A 13,110-nucleotide genomic window follows, 5' to 3' on the forward strand; every position below is an offset into this window, starting at 1 on the left:
ACAGCCAAAATGGCTTTGGATAAGGAATGTGGTAATACTTAACAATACAGAATATAGCAAATCAGTTTCTACTATTACACTCAAGGTACCCAATGGTTCCAATGGTTACTTTCAAAGAGGACACAGTAAACACAATACATTCTTTTTCAGTTTTGGATACTAGTATCAAATATCTATCCGTGTGTGTGTGTGTGTGTGTGTGTGTGTGTGTATGTGTGTGTGTGTGTGTGTGTGTGTGTGTGTATGTGTGAGTGAGTGTGTATCTCATATATATGATGAATTTGGCATGAGAAGGACAAACTTACTTGGGCAAAAGCAATACTTGTACCTTTGAGAACAACATTGTCATGACTAATTAAGAGGAAGATATTCAATCATGAAGCAGGAACTAACTTTAGTGATTTGCTGTATAATGGCCAAAGGAGGAGATCCAGGCCCTTGTAAGAGCTCAAATCCTCTGTGCATATATATTAAATATGAATATATATATTTGAATACATCACTATGGATATGAAACTGAACAGGGGTTGTTACATGGGAGTGTTTAGAAGGAGGAAAGGGAAGGAGTAAATGATGTTTACTATAACTCAAAACGTAAAAATCTATTTTTAAAAAGAGACTACACAGTTCTTAGGACCCTAAGCCAGGCATATGAGATCCAGGTATTAAAATACATAAGTACTATTCTAGTAGCAAGTTCTTTGTTGGAATGGAGATTCAAATACCATATCTGGGTGGAGGTAAAGTTGACAATTTTGGGTTTTCGAAACTGTGGTTAAGAATTTTGGTGGAAAAACTTTGACTATTTCCATGTTACGTTTTGTTTTACATATACTTTATGATCATTGTAAATAGTAAGGTTTCAATGCATACTATCAAACCTTTAAAAAAAATTAAGTACTGACAAAAATATATTCTTATATATTTACACTTAAATGCTTTTAATAATCTGTACATGTATCTTTGTTTTTTTTTTTAATAAAGCTGTAAGGAAAAAAAAGAGAATTTTGGTGGCTATTCTATGTTTGGAAGCTACTGAGTTTCTATCGCTCAGAACAACCACATCAGCATTGTTAACACTATCTCTACTCCTTTTCACCTTCCTACCTTTGCTCACTAATTGAATTGATATGCCCCCTACTGTCTTTCATTGTATAAGATAAGCCTCTCTACTGTCTCATCATATTGTACTTGCAAACTTCCAACTAATCTTTATTTCTTTCTCATTGAATTGTGAATTTCTTTAAGATTAAAAACTAATTTGCTCATTTCTGTATTCTCTCTGCCTAGCTTAATACCTACAATAAGGTAGATAGGAACAAACAGAAAAAATACACTTCGATGAAGTACCCATAGAAAATGTCAGTTATTTGTACATAATTTTATAAAGGGGGATCATCAGGAAGAGGGGCAAAATAAGTTAATATTAGGAATAAATATTATCAAAGTACATTAAAATGTAATAATGAAACCAGTTACTTTATATTAATATATGCTAAGGAAAAGTAAGAAGGTTTTAATTTAAATATATTTTCAAAATGCATGAAGTATATAGATATATAAGATTATTCTCCACACAGCAGCTCATCTTATTTTCACTTATATGTCATGGGAAGTTAATCATTTTTATAGCATTACAAAATGTGCTTTTATAACTGCTGTAATAAAGCCATTTCTACATTCACTAGCCCCATTCTTGTCAGGTAATATTTTACAACTAATTCTCCCAATGAACATCAGCATCACGGACAAACACTATTACTTGGCATATGGAAGAGCTGACATGTGCCACCATTAATTTCATGTTTTTTCTGCTGAGAGACAGTGGACCAGAACACTGTACCAATATTTTATCAGTCTTAGTGTCTGAGTGGCCATATGGAAGTAAGACTTTTCCCATTTCCAGTTTTACTGGGAGAAAAGGGGACAATTAAAGTTTTCTTTTAGTAAGCAATTACAATTTTAATATAGTTTTATGTAAATATAATTTTGTTCCACCTTTAGAAATACAAATACATAGAAAAATATGTTATGTATTATATGATATCGTAATTGTTTCTTTTGTTTTGCTTACATAAATAATATTATGATGAATATCATTATGTATGTCTTTCTGAAAGTTAATATTTTCCTGAAGAATAATCTCTAGGAGTTAAATTCAAGAATTTTAAAGTCTTATATCTTACAAATTATCTCCCCAGAAAGACAAACACACACACACACAGACACACACACATACACACAAAATCTTTGACATGACCATGAAGCTAAGTATTAGTTGCTCTTTAATATGCCTGTAAATTTGGTAAGTAGAAAAAACATTGAATCATTTTTGTAAAAAGATAAATTTAATACTAACATTGTCATCATTATAAGTTCTATTATAAGATTCATTCTTAATGGATGGCATTTCATGGTCTGAAACTTGGTTAAATACAAGCTTATTCAGTACCTTAACATTTGGAAACACAGCAGAGAATAAACTTTTAATATAAATGTATCTCATGGAAGTATGTAAAAGGGTATAGTTAGGTAATTGACTTATCTTTAATGTGTGTGTATGTGTGTGTGTATGTCCTTTTCCTGTATTTAGACATTTCTATACTGTGAGGAAACAATAATAGTTGATAGATGTTTTTCCTGAAATATTGTACCAGTTTTGGAGGTCTGTCTCCTCAATATAGCCTGTGCTCATGAAAAGCAAAGTGATTTCTGATGTCCTATTACATTCCACACAAGTGACACAGGCAAAGCGTTCACATACTCCCGTTAAAATAGGAGGTCTTGAGGGAACTATGCTCCAAGCCTAGGTATGCATCAATTATTCTACTAGTGCATGGAAACAAATGAGGACTGAAGGAAAGGTAAAAATGGACGGTGAAAAAGTAGTGTAACATTTTTGCATTTATAAAATATTTTAAAATGTTTATACTTCTAAAATTTATACTTAGAAAATATATTTATATTTAAAAAATATATGTTTAGAAAAATAAGACACAGACACATCAACCTATCAAATCTCTTTATTTTAAAATGAATTCAAAATAATGGAATAGGCATAAATACATAAGTTCTATGAAATTTCAAGCCTAAGGTTTTTAGTCTCTATCAAATACTTTGAATGCATTAAATAGCCAGTTGCTAGTTTTCTTCAAATTTGGCTGAGAATCATTTATTTAATAGTTACTAAGCATCTGCATGCAGATGTGGAAGGTGGAAGATGTTACAAATCCACTGGGACAGAACAGTTCATCAAGAGAGACAGATGTGAAATCCAAAAAGGTCTTTGCTAGAGATCCATTAAAGATTATGTCAGAAAAGCCAAGGAAGCAGAAAAGCATTTTCTCTGAGCCACTAGAGGAATTTTTTTTGATGAATTTTCTGTTATGTTTCCAAAAAGGAGTAAAATTCCAGTTGAAGAGGAAAAACAAAAAAAGATATTTTTAGACTCAGATTATGCTAAACAAAAACATTTGAAAAGACACATGAAAAATTAAATACTGCCTTTTAAGGAAGCGGTTAAGCTCAGTGGTTAAGAACTGAATATGAGTACTAGCTATGTTACTAAATAATATTTTGACTCTGTAACTTGACTAGATACCTTGACTTTTTATCAAGTAGACAAGTTGTGATTTTAGATTGTAGAAATATATAATATATACTTAAAATATTATATATTTTATATATAGTAAATATTACATATAATATATGTATTACATTACATGTATATAATACAATATATAAACATGTAATATATGAATACATATATATGTGTATGCATATATATTGGATACTAGCCCTCTATCAGATGTAGGATTGGTAAAGATCCTTTCTCAATCTAATGGTTGCCATTTTGTTGTATTGACAGCATACTTCACCTTATAGGAGCTTTGCAATTTTATGAGGTCCCATTTGTTTATTTTTGATCTTAGAGCATAAGGCACTGGTGTTCTGTTCAGGAAATTTTCACCTGTGTCCATAATTCAAGGCTCTTCCTCACTTTATTTTCTTTTAGTTTCTGTGTATCTGGTTTTATGTGTAGGTCCTTGATCCACTTGAACTTGAGCTTTGTACAAGGCAGTAAGAATGATTCGGTTTGCATTCTTCTACAGACTGACGACCAGTTGAACCATCACCATTTTTTTTTTGAAAATGCTGTCTTGGGTTTGCAACTCCACTTGAAGAACAACAATATCAATCATCCAGAACCTGCCCCCCTCCCGAGATCCCAGAGATTAAGCCACCGAACAAAGTGTACACATGGAGGGACCCATGGCTCCAGCAACATATGTAACAGATGATCGCCTTATCAGGCATCAGTGAGAGGAGAGGTCCTTGGCCCTGTGAAGGCTCAATGCCCCAGTGTTGGGGAATGCCAGGGTAGGGAGATAGGAAAGAGCAGGTGGGTGGGGGAACACTCTCTTAGAAGAAGGGGGTGTGATGAAATAGGGAGATTCCGGAGGGGAAACCAGGAAAGGGGATAATGTTTGAAATGTAAGTAAAGAAAATATCCAATAAAAAAAAAGAAAAAGAAAATGTTGTCTTTTATCCAATGGATGGCTTTAGCTCATTTTGCAAATTCATCTACTAGCATAGCCTAATCAGCAATCCCCAGGTCTCGGTGAGTGAGATTCTATCTCATAAACCAAGGTGTATAAGAACTAAAACTGAGACCTGAAATCTAACCCCCAAACAAGCATACATACTCACTCAGCTACCCACAAAACATAGGTATACAAACAAATGAAAGTTTGGCTTTTTTTTAAATTTGGAAGCCAAAGAAAATGTTGAAATGCTAAACAGAGTATTAATTTTATAAAATAAATTAATGATATTTCAAGGTTCATTCCTGATTAGGCCAGCCCCAGGGTCTCCAAATATCTTAACAAATATTCTGGCTGCATTTATGAGAAATTTTTGTGGATATTAATAAACAAATTTTTTAGTTAAGTAGATTTTTTCTCTAATGCGAATACCCTAAAACAACAACAATAAAAGGCACTATACTGCTGGATATGCTGTAACCATCTCTAGGTTGTCAACTGACCACGCAGAAAGAGGCAAGTTTCAGCCCCATAAGTGCAAGAAACAAACTAAATTCTCTTTTCGAACCCCCTGTCTTTCTCTGTCTCTCTGTCTCTCTGTCTCTCTGTCTCCCTGTCTCTCTGTCTCTGTCTCTGTCTCTGTCTCTCTCTCTCTCTCTCTCTTGTTTGTGTGTGTGTGTGTGTGTGTGTGTGTGTGTGTGTGCATTTTCAGACTCCAAACAGCTTTCATACCTCAACACAAACTTAAAGATATGGTTCTTAGCCAGATAGTGTTGGCACATGACTTTAATCCCAGCATTCAAGAAGCAAAGGCAGTTGGATCTCTGAGTTTGAGACCAGCTTAGCCTACAGAATAAGTTCCAGGACAGCCAGGGCTACACAGAAAAACATTGTCTCCAAATATTTGGCAAGTAGGATATTAAATAGTTATGTAGGTAGTGTGAACATGAGTGATACTTTGTCCAGCCTCATTTCTGTGTGCTTTAATGTTTTCAAACGATCTTGTTTAGGCATTTGAACTACATAGCAATTAGAAATATTGGAAGTACTTGCATAATTTTGCTTCCTCTGCTGTGGATAGCAGAAGGTAAGGGCTGACTGGTATGAAAGGATGAAAGCAAAGCTTCTCTTTTGAATATGGAACAAACACTATTATAATTTATTCTGTATGTTCTCTTAGGGAATATACTGAAGTTCAGACATCATCTTAAATTTCCATTTACCTTCTCACTCTGCTTCATCTATTTTTTGTACTCTTTTTTTCTTGTAAAATATCTTCAGTATCTTCTACTGGGATATCCTGATCTACAATAGTATATGGTCAGGAGTACATTATAAACTAGAAATAGAGTGCTCACCTGCTTTGGCTTATCTCTGACAGTCTTTCTATATGTGTTTTCCTGATGTGTTTGTTAAGCATATATGCTTTCATTTACATTAATATAATTTTTTGATATGGTACCTTCAGTATAAAGTACTTCAGAAATGCTGGATAGAATAAAAAATAAGAGGATACTGATAATGATTACAGTCGGTCAAGCAACTAATTTGCCTAATTTCTCTTAATGAAGTATTTGATTAAAATGTATCCCACTTTCAAGATGAGTTTTGTGACTTCTTTTTCACTTTTATTTTTTGAAAATAGACTCTTTTGTCATATAATACATCCTAACCACAGTTTCATTTTCCGCCACTCCTTCCAGCCCTGCCCTACCCCCATCTCTCATCTTCCCCAGATCTATTCCCCTCTCACTCCTCTTCAGAAAAGATCAGGTCTCCAAAAGACTACAGCCAAACAGAAAAAAACAAGATACAATAAAACAAAGTCCTCATATTGAGGCTGGAAAAGGTAACCCAATAGGAAGAAACGAGTCCTAAGAGCAGGCAGCTGAATCAGAGAGACACCAGCCTCCACTGTTAAAAATAATATTTAGACTATGATGCACATTTTACTGTCTTGGTAAAAGAATGTGACTTAGAAATAACTATTGGTAAAGTTGGTTAATAGTAACCTAACAAAAAATTAGTTATCATAAAAAACATATTGGGTAAAATTATATCTCTTTAAAGGAGAAGCATTAGCAACAATATTAACAGTGATGATGACCATTTTTATTCTCATGATTCTTAAATTTTACCTGAAACTGTTCTCATGAAGCCTTAATACCATGGTTCATTATCATAGGAAAATAGAAAATGCATTTGTGAATCAAGTTAGCATTTGAATACCTGTGACAGTTCTTTTCTAGTTGGAGACAAAGAATTGGTCAATAGAATCTTACTAGTGTTTGAGATATGCTTTTATTAGACTAGCATGATGACCTAAACTTTATATAAAGGAATTCTTTCTGTGTAATGGATATAACTGCATCACATAGAAAAGAAATTTAATGTCTTCTAGAAGTGTTTGTATTCTGGGAACTGTGGACTGATGATCCTGAAGCAGTCATGGAAAGAGTCTAAGAATGTGGACTATATCCCACACATTAAACTGCAAACTCAAGCATTTTCTGAACAGATACTTTAAATCCTAACTTGTGAGGATTTATAAAAGCTCACTGGAGTTTGAGCTGTATATGATATTAACCAGTTCTCCTTTCAAAATTCAGTATTTCTAGAAATGATTCTTTGTATAGTTAAGTTGGTGTGTGTGTGTGTGTGTGTGTGTGTGTGTGTGACATTTCTCATCAATTTATTGAATAAAGAGTTTCTTTCAAATTGTATTAAATGTTTCACACACACACTGTTTAGCAACATTTCTTGTAATTTAGTTGTGGTTTTGTAAATCACATTAAAGCAGATTGGCTATGTCCTTATTATATATAGCACAGAAATATGTGCTAAGTATTTTTAAGAAAATTGTTGCAATTATGTTTTAAGAAACCTTATCTATAGAAATTTTTGATTTCCAGATACTTAAAATTGTGACTTACTGAGGAGGTATGTTTTTATCCAAAAAAAGCTCTTCAATTTTTATGTAATAGCCATTTACTATGAAGTCACTGCTATGTTGAGGATAGAGCATACGAGAGAGCTTGTTCTCACTTTTGTGGAGAACTTTCTTTTGAAGTTAATAATTCTCTGGATTTAGTCCTTGAAAAATATGTTTATAGAGTTTTGCATCAGTGTTTTATTGCTGTGATAAAATACATGAGATAAACTCCCTAAGGAGGAAAGTTTTATTTTGGCTTAAGGACTCAGAAGTTTTAATTCATGCTGGGTTAGCTCCATTCTTTTTGGCCGATGAAAGGAAAACATCCTGCAGTAAAGGCATGCCGAGGAAAGCTGCTCACTTTGTTGCAGCCTGGAAGTAGACAGAGAGGTTTTAAAGAGCTAGGTCAAGAAATAATGTTCAAAGGTATGTCCCTGGTGACTGTTGTTTCTAAATAGATGATGCTTCGTAATAGCCCATTTTCTTGACGCAATAATCTCAATAATGCTACCAACTGGGAAATGAGCCTTTAATGCTATCTTAAATATGGTTATATTTCTGTGAAGAAACTCCATGGTCATGGTATTACTTGCAAAGGAAAACATTTAATTAGGGATGGCTTAAAGTTCCAGAGTTTTAGTCCATTATCATCATGGTGGTGTGCAGGCAGACATGGTGCTGTAGGACTTGAGTTCTACACCTTGATCCTAAGACAACAGGAGACTGTGTGTCACACTGAGTGTAGCTTGACTTGAGCATAGGAGCCCTTAAAGACCACCCACTACCAGTGACACACTTCCTCCAATAAGGCCATACTGACTCCAAAAAAGCCATACCTACTAATAGTGCCACTCCCTATGAGCCAAGCGTACATACGCCAGAGTGTGGAGGGGACAGACCTATTCAAACCACCACAATGCATTAGCGGTTTTGCTGTATGCTTAATTAATAATTAAACCATTACAGTTTTATCATAAAATGAGTCTGTTTCATCATGTCCTATATGTGAAATATAGTTTAATGTCACAATATTGAGGGTAAATATGATGTGATCATATGTAACTGTAATGCAATCATGTGGGTGACTAAATCAGGAGGATCTCAAACTTCAGAGCAGCTTGCTATATATAGTAAGACCCTACCTCAAAAATTATCTGGGGTAAAAGTATTATCATAACCATTTTTTAAAAAACTAATCCATGATAAGGTGATGAAACAGTGTTAGTATTTTAGCTTTTTAGTGTTATCACTATTAAGGGTATAAGAAAAGGGTTTGCAGAACTGCCTTGTTTATTTCTTACTTTAGAATGTGAATATACAATTATTTAAAAATGATTTGTATCCTCAAAGTTCTATTTCACTTTTCCAGGTGGTTGTATTTAAAGATGATATGAGTGTTGTTTGTTTTAAATAATTTATCTAGGGATATCCTGAGTATGAAAGTACATAATTTTTTAAAAAAATGTGTCTATAAGAAATATAGCTTAATTCTAAATGGAAACACATTTTAAATGAGTGTATTCTTTGAAACCATGAGTGTCACATAACTCATTTGCTTGCACTTGACTGCGGTTTTAATATTTCAATTTAGGCTTGATCACAGATCATCTATCTTTCTCTTTTTACTACTGGGAAAATAGACTCCTTTAGTTATGAGAGAAAATGTGTTGGAGGATGAGGTAGAGGAATTGTCTCAAAGTGAGAAGGATTAAGAGTTTTGTTTTTATTTATACAGGGCAATATTTTTTAAAAGAGTTCCTTGAGAAGATACCTAAAGGTTAAACACAGAACACTATCACAGGAGAACATGTTACAATCCTCTGCTTCTACACAGGTGTATATTATACTGGCTTTCCCTTAGCATCCCAAATAAATCAGTTATAACATATGAAATAATCAAGTGACTAAACAGAAAAGAGACATTCAGGAAATATTTCTGATTTAATATTGTTACTTAAAAGACTAAACAAGAAGAAACTATTCTAGGTAATTCAATATAGCAGTGCTTAAATTTTAGAGAATTGGAGCAAACAATATGAAAATTAATATATAAAACACATAGTATCATATAAAAAGTGATGAGGTCAACAGTACTACTTTTGGTTTTCATAAAATCACATCTGTGAGAAAGTGACAATTAGTAGATATTTTAATGAACTTTTATTCAAGACAGGGTTTTTCTGTAGAGCCCTGGCTGTCTTGGAACTTACTATGTAACCTATGATGGCCTTGAACTCAGAGATAGATCCACCTGCCTCTGCTTCACAAGTACCAAGATTAAAGGCATCCACTACCACCACTGGGCTAATGATTATTCTTTCTTTAGTGTGAAAATAATGGGAACCTACATATGTATCAGAAACTATAAGTCCTCAGATTATGTATGGGAGCACAGATCTTTGGTACCAATTACTTGGAAGCCTGAGGCAGGGTAGTTATTTCAGTCCAGGTGTTTGACACAAAACCAGACAAGAGATTACCATTCAACAGGAACAAATGAAATAGTGGTGGGGAGAGAGGAAAGAAAAGATGGAGGGCAGGGAACAGGGGTGGCAAAGAGGAATGGAGAGGGAAGGGAAAGGAGGAAAGGATGAGGAGAGATAAGAAATAAATCTCAATTCCATGAGGCTGATGACATTTACTTGAGTAGTACAAAGATTTTAATGTGGTTTGTGTTGATATGAGGCTGAATGACACTGTAAGTTGTTCTCTAGTATAAAAAGCAGTGAATTTCCAGGCTTATCCCTTGTCCTTCGAGCTTCCATTTTACAAGTAGTGTTTGACTCCTTTTTTGAATATAAGAACAGATACAAGGAAAGCTCAGCTTCTCACAATGTACGTAAACAGCGACAGTCTGGCACTACCAATGTGATAAGAGTGATAAATAAATTATTCCTAACAATAAAATGGTTGTGACACATATATTTATTGAAGTAAATTGAGACCATTATGAACACAAAGGCATATGAAAGTCATATCAGGAAGAGCAAGCCCAAAAACTTATTGAACACAACAAAGGAAAAGGTATAACATCATCACCTGTGTTTCTTAAAGAACACTTAACATTGCAATTATGACAGGCCCACTAAATTGTGGACAACTGGACAACTCTTATGTGCATGGAAAGATCAAAATGTAGAGAGTTCTCTGCTGTTCTATGAGCTTCAGCTCAGCTTAGTATCTACGGTTTATGTAGTCTATTTGAATTTTCCCTTTATAAATTATCCATTGTCTACCTACCTGTTTATCTGTCTGGACTTGCTGTCTATTCATATCCCTGTCCATATATCTAGACTTTACCTCTACCCTCTGTGGTCCCAGAATTTTGTATATGTAGCTAGACAGGATTCTGGTTTGACTCTTCAACAATGTCTCAGCAGAACTCCAGCATGGTTAGTTATCTGATATCTTCTCACACAGAGACTCCTTTTGCACACTATCTCATTTTCCCTACAATCTACCATTCATTTAGGCCTCTTTGGAACTTCTTGAACTCTGTTATAAACTTTTAGGACTTTATTGTCATTTCCTAACACACACACACACACACACACACACATATATATATATATATATATATATATATATATATATATATAATATATATATATATTATATGGTATATATATATGTGTGTGTGTGTATATATGTATATGTAAGTATATGTGTGTTACTGTGATTACATAATTAATAATATGAGTGTTAGAATTAGTAATTAAGATCCAGATACATGAACCCATGTCTTCCACAAGCAGTTATCAAGAAAATTAGGACTAACTGGAAAATTGCTGCCACTGAGACAAGCTTACCTTGTAAATTTATTATTATCCAACAAATTCTGACATTGTGGAAGACACACATATATTTATGTTGCTTCTTACAAGTGTGCTCATGACAAAGTATCCGTTGTGAAGTTTGTTTTGAAATCTGATTCCCAGTATGAGATTATTTGAAGTGCTAAAGCCATTATCATGCAATTAGGTAAAGCTTCTGCTTACCCAGATTAGATTTATTGTTAGCAGAGCAGATTGTTACAAATGAGAACATTATCTATGACTTGAACCTTCTATCCACATCTAGAAGCACCGTGATCTCCTTACTAGTACCGTTCTTGCAGATTTCCCCATCTTTGTAAAATTATGAGCTAAAGTAAATGTCTCTACTTTATAGACTTCCTAGCCTCAGGACACAGAATAAGACTAATGGTCTGAAAAATGTCACTAACATACTCAGCAAATAATTGACGCTAAGGAGATTGGTCAGGGTTAAGTGCACAAGCTGCTCTTCCAAATGATGTGGGTTCAATTTCCAATACCCATATGATTGCTCACAATAGTCTTATACTATCTTATGGTCTTTGTGGGTACCAAGCATGCAAATGGTGTACATGTAGATTAAAGTGAAATGCCCATATAAATAAAATTAATATAATGATAATACAATTAATAATAATATGAAACTACCATATTTTACAGGAGTTTATGGGCTCTGGTGAGGAAATTTTTTTCTCAGAAGGCAATGGGAAGCCATGTTTCAACTTGTTTTTTCTGTTGGAAATTAGAATGCCTATATGTGTATTATCATTATATCAATAGAGAAATTTCTATTTGCTGCTGGATAATTGGAACATAAGGGATACATTTGTTCTGTTACTGTGGGAGGCAGTCACATACATTTAGGAATATTTTTCATGAGTGTATTATATATACTTTTAAATTCTGTTGTTCCTAGCTGTGAGATCTTAGTAAATATTTAGCTTCTTCGAGTCTTCTATCCTTCTTCATCTTTGCAACAGAAATAATACTAGTAGGTATTTTATTAGAATTGCTGAGAAGATTGAGTGAGCTAATATATACATACTGCTAATTACAAACCTGAAAATAGATATGCAATAACTGGGGCATAATTAACTTTGACTTTATTAGTAGTTTTGAAAATGAAGCTGATACTAGGAGAGGCCACCCAGAACTCTCAGGGCTCAGGTAACAGTGCTGTCTGGAAGCAGACACTTCCTGCCCAAGGCAAGAACCGGCCAAGTTTCATCAAGAATGTTGGCCTGCGCATGGGTTGCTGGGCACTCAGAAGAGCTACAGGAGGGCTCTTCCTCCTGACCCAGAGACAAGTCCACACTCCCTCTCTATTAACTATCCTGGAGAGGCCGCCTGAAATTCTCAGGGCCCAGGTAGCAGTGCTGCCTGGGAACAAACACTTCCTGCCAAAGGACAAAGCCCAGTTGCATCAGGACCCAGAAACACCATCGGGAACTCACAGCCTACCCAGAGAGACAAACACACAGGTCTTCCTCTGGAGAACATAGGCCCACAGACTCACAGGAGAGACAAGCTCCACTCAGAGACAAGACCACCTAGCACCTATAAAAGGGTGGCAAGAGGCAAGCACAAGAATGTAAGAAATGGAAATCAAGACAACCAGGCAAAATCAGAACCCAAATACCCCCACCACAACAAATAGTAGATATCCCAACTCAACACAAAACCAAGATTTAGACTTTAAGTCATACTTGATGATGATGGTGATTGAGATCCTCAAGAAACACATAAATAACACACTTAAAGGAGTACAGGAAAGCCAGGAGAACACATGCAAACAAGTTGAAGCCCTTAAAAAGGGAAC

The sequence above is a fragment of the Micromys minutus genome (assembly GCF_963924665.1).
Source record: "Micromys minutus genome assembly, chromosome: X".
Classification (NCBI taxonomy): Eukaryota; Metazoa; Chordata; class Mammalia; order Rodentia; family Muridae; genus Micromys; species Micromys minutus.